General features: G+C 43.9%; 1 non-coding gene across 1 annotated transcript; it reads left to right on the top strand.

Moving 5' to 3' along the window:
- Positions 1-4085: 4085 nt before the first annotated feature.
- On the top strand, positions 4086-4157 carry TRNAS-AGA (transfer RNA serine (anticodon AGA)). The gene has a single exon. It is a non-coding gene; the product is annotated as a tRNA-Ser (tRNA).
- The last annotated feature ends 956 nt before the right edge of the window (positions 4158-5113 follow it).

The raw sequence follows: 5113 nt of genomic DNA, 5'->3' as shown, positions 1-5113 counted from the left end.
AAGAAATCCCATGGTTGATCTCCTTCAGATGGACTGATTGGATCTCCTTGCAGTCCAAGGGACTCTCAAGAGTCTTCTCCAACACCACAGTTCAAAAGCATCAATTCTTCGGTGCTCAGCCTTCTTCACAGTCCAACTCTCACATCCATACATGACCACTGGAAAAACCATAGCCTTGACTAGATGGACCTTAGTCGGCAAAGTAATGTCTCTGTTTTTGAATATGCTATCTAGGTTGGTCATAACTTTTCTTCCAATGAGTAAGTGTCTTTCAATTTCATGGCTGCAGTCACCACCTGCAGTGATTTTGGAGCCCAAAAACATAAAGTCTGACACTGTTTCCACTGTTTCCCCATCTATTTCCCATGAAGTGATGGGACCAGATGCCATGATCTTCGTTTTCTGAATGTTGAGCTTTCAGCCAACTTTTTCACTCTCCTCTTTCACTTTCATCAAGAGGCTTTTTAGCTCCTCTTCACTTTCTGCCATAAGGGTGGTGTCATCTGCATATCTGAGGTTATTGATATTTCTTCCGGCAATCTTGATTCCAGCTTGTGTTTCTTCCAGTCCAGCGTTTCTCATGAGGTACTCTGCATAGAAGTTAAATAAGCAGGGTGACAATATACAGCCTTGACGTACTCCTTTTCCTATTTGGAACCAGTCTGTTGTTCCATGTCCAGTTCTAATGGTTGTAACCCACAATAAACTGTGGAAAATTCTGAAAGAGATGGGAATACCAGACCACTTGACCTGCCTCTTGAGAAACTTATATACAGGTCAGGAAGCAACAGTTAGAACATCTGGTCCCATCACTTCATGGGAAATAGATGGGGAAACAGTGGAAACAGTGTCAGACTTTATTTTTTTGGGCTCCAAAATCACTGCAGATGGTGATTGCAGCCATGAAATTAAAAGACGCTTACTCCTTGGAAGAAAAGTTATGACCAACCTAGATAGCATATTCAAAAGCAGAGACATTACTTTGCCGACTAAGGTCTGTCTAGTCAAGGCTATGGTTTTTCCTGTGGTCATGTATGGATGTGAGAGTTGGACTGTGAAGAAAGCTGAGTGCTAAAGAATTGATGCTTTTGAACTGTGGTGTTGGAGAAGACTCTTGAGAGTCCCTTGGACTGCAAGGAGATCCAACCAGTCCGTTCTAAAGGAGATCAGTCCTGAGTGTTCTTTGGAAGGAATGATGCTAAAGCTGAAACTCCAATACTTTGGCCACCTCATGCAAAGAGTTGACTCATTGGAAAAGACTCTGATACTGGGAGGGATTGGGGGCAGGAGTAGAAGGGGGCAACAGAAGATAAGATGGCTGGATGGCCTCACTGACTCGATGGACATGAGTTTGGGTGAACTCCAGGAGTTGGTAATGGACAGGGAGGCCTGGCGTGCTGCAATTCATGGGGTCACAAAGAGTCGGATACGACTGAGCGACTGAACTGAACTGAACCGGAAGTATAACTTTAAAAGGCTAAACTGAGTTGGGGCATCTGAAGGGCAGCTGCAGTTAGATCCCCGTTGACCACTAGGCACGCAGGCTTGGGGTCCTAGATGTGCCGAGTGGGGTCATAAGCATGGCAGATGGGGGGGCCAGGGGACAGGTGGAAGGGGGGGTCTCTGTTCTGGGGCTTCACTAACATGCATTTCTGCAGTCACCAAAAGGCTGGCTGAGAACCATGGACACACTGCTTCTATGATTAGAGGGGTAGGAGGGCAGGGAGAGAGCGTTTTAATGGTACACAAGCCACATAAAATTGGTATCTGTGTCCTTTCATGTTGGCATCCCTGGCTGCCAACCTTCCTTTTGAGCTCCGACTCATAGTAAGGAGCGCAGGAGAAGCAGCCTGGAGAAAGCCCCCCCCCCGTGTGAGTGAGGGTTTGCAACCGAGCCCATGCCTAGAGAGGGCAGGAACCCGAGAAAAGGGAGAAGCCCTCTAATAAATATAGAAGCATGAAAAGCTAGAGGGAGCTGAGGCCCCAGGTCAAGTTAAAAGTTATAAATACTGAGAGGCAAGAAGAGATGCCAGTGGCCAAGTGAAGGGCAGAGGAGTCCAGAAATCCAGCAGAGATGCAGTTGAGTGAGCTGTTCAGTTGCAGCTATTTTTGTTAAGCTTATTTCCTATGGTAGATTACAAAATGGCTCTGTAACTTACAGCTCCTCCCATCCATTGTTGGAGTCTTTCTTCAGCACCATGAGCTGGCCTTGAGACTTTTTTTGGCTAGTGGGATAATAGCTCATGTGAGACAAGCAGAGACTTGCTTGCCCTGTAGCACTCCCCTTCTGCTGCTCTTGGACCTCCACTGCCATGTGACTACATCTGGAAACCTCCTGGATAATGAGACATGGAGCCCAGTTTCCCCTTTCCCCTTTCTACCCCTCTCCCCGTTCCCTCCATTTCCTCCTCCTCCTCTCTTCTTCCTTGACTTTTTACTGTTAAGTTTTCAGAGTTCTTTATATAGTCTAGATACTAGTTCACTATTGGGTATGTGTTTGCAAATATTTTGTCCCAGCCTGTAACCTTTTCATTTTCTTAAGAGAGTATTTTTGTGGAGTAAAGTTTTTGTATTTACAAAGTCTAATTTATCAATTTTTTCCATTTATAGATTGTGCTTTTGCTAAGTCTAAGAACTCTGTCTAACTAGCTCCTGGAGGTTTTCTTGGGTGTTTTGTTTTGTTTTTTTTTTCTTGTTGGTTTTTTGTTCTGTTTTCTACATTTAATTTTATCATTTGTTTCGAGTTTGAGTTAATTTTTCTAAAGTTGTAATACTTAGGCTTAAGTTCTTTTTTTCTTTTCTTTTCCTTTTTTGTAAAGGGTGGCTGTGAATGTCCAATTGTTCCAGCTATTTTGTTTAAAAGACTATCTTCCAAAAAAAAAGAAAAGACTATCTTCCACTGTTTTTTGCACTTTTGTCAAAACTCAGATATCCATATTCTAATGGATTTGTTTCTTAGTTTTCTACCCCATTCCACTAATCTCTGTATGTCTGTCCCTCCACTGATATCACACGATCTTGATAACCATAAGTATGTAGTAAGTTTTAAAATCAAGTAAACTAATTCTTCCATTGTATTATTCCTTTAAAAACATTTTTTTGTTTTGTTTTAACAATTCAAGATCCTTTGCCTCTTCATATAAATTATGGGATAATCTTGTCTATATCCACAAAAAAATCTTGCTGAGACTTTGATAAAGTGTCATTAAACCTGCATGTCAACTTGGGGAGAATTGATATTCCTACTACATAGTTCTTAGCATGACAGTCCTATATATATTTTGGTAGATTCATACCTAAGTATTTCATTTTTTCTGAGCAATTATAGATGGTATCACATTTGGGATATTTATTTTAAAATGGAAGTTTATGTTTGTTATTCCATAAATGAAAACCAGGTATCACCTGCCATAAATAGAGAATGATCACAAAAATACAATCATACTTCATTTTCATTGTGCTCCACTTTATGGTTCTTCACAGCTATTGTGCTTTTTACAAATTGAAGATTTGCAGCAACTCTGCGTCAAGCAAGCCTATTGGCCCCAGTTCAATAGCATTTGCTCGCATTGTGTCTCTGCGTCACATTTTGGTAATTCTACCAATATTTCTAACCTTTTCATTATTGTCATGTTTGTTATGATGATGCATAACTGCAGACGTGGCAGAAATAGCAAAAGAGCTAGAATTAGAAGTGGAGTCTGAAGGTGTGACTAAATTGCTATAATCTCATGATAAAACTTCAATGGTTGAGGAGCTGCTTCTTATGGGTGACCAAAAAGAGTGGTTTCTTGAGATGGAGCTACTCTTGGTGAAGATGCTATGAAGATTATCGAAATGACAACAAAAGATTTGGAATACTACATAAATTTAGTTGAGGAAGCAGTGAGAGGGTTTGAAAGGATGAACTTCAGTTTTGAAAGAAGCTCTATTGTGGGTAAAGTGTTATCAAACAGCATTGCAGGCTACTGAGAAAAGGTTCAAAAGCAATTGCCCCCCTAGTCCTTTCCTGAGGGGATCTACCATCCTCTTGCCCTGGGTCTGCCTGAGCAGCCTGGAGAAGAAACCCTTCCTTCCTGGGCACTTCCCTGGTGGCTCAGACGGTAAAGCGTCCGCCTAGAATGCGGGAGACCCGGGTTCAATCCCTGGGTTGGGAAGATCTCCTGGAGAAGACAATGGCAACCCACTCCAGTATTCTTGCCTGGAAAATCCCATGGACGGAGGAACCTGGTAGGCTGCAGTCCATGGGGTCACAAGGAGTCGGACACGACTGAGCGACTTCACTTTCTTTCTTCCTGGGATGTTTGTTTGCTCAGTTCCACTTATCCAATGAGTGTCTTTGAATAAATAGTCTGATCTGAACCTGGTTGGGAAGGTGAGGGAGCTGAGAGGGAGAGGGGTCAGGAAGTGTAGGGCAGAAAAAAGATTACACCTGAGTTCACAGCTCAGACCTGCCACCCCAAGAAAGGAAGCAGTTTGTCTAAGGATGGCACGTTCATCAGGTGAGAGCCAGAATTTAGATTCCAGGTTTGCCTGGGCCCTTTCCTTGTGCCCCCTCAGCCTCCAACAGAGATTCAGAGGAATAGGATAGAGCAGCTAACAAGGCTGACCACGCAGGTGATTCAAGAGCAGGAGGGGGTGGCACATTGTCCCCCAGGTCAAGGGGAGAATGCATGTCTTCCTTCTGCCCCAGACAGTGCCCTGCTAGGGCACATTCTGCATCCTTGGAGCAGACAGAGGCCTCATTCCAGCTTCCTCCCCAGCAGGGCAGAGAGCACTGCAACAGCTCAGCTCTCCCAGCGAACCCCGTGTGAACCCTCGGGGGCTTTATTTTCATTTCTTCTTGGCAGGACGTAACTTCCTGCTTCTAAGAAAAACATCTTTCAGCAGAGTCACGAACCAGTTCCAGGGTGTCCGCACATCCCCCAGCTCCGACTGAACAGCAACGTGATGAGCTAAATGGAGCAGGATTGGAAGCACATGGAGCCTGTTTCCTTTCAAAATCCCTGCGGGTCTTGGGGCTGGAGGAGAGAGGTGTTTGATAAATCATGTTGGAGCTTTTATCAGGTCCAGTGTGCATGAGGAAACGCCAGGCAGGGGAGGTGGAGACCAA

Source organism: Ovis canadensis, chromosome 25 (genome assembly GCF_042477335.2).
Source record: "Ovis canadensis isolate MfBH-ARS-UI-01 breed Bighorn chromosome 25, ARS-UI_OviCan_v2, whole genome shotgun sequence".
Taxonomy (NCBI): Eukaryota; Metazoa; Chordata; class Mammalia; order Artiodactyla; family Bovidae; genus Ovis; species Ovis canadensis.
Note: the sequence above shows the minus strand (reverse complement) of the source record. Positions and strands in the feature narration are given on the sequence as shown.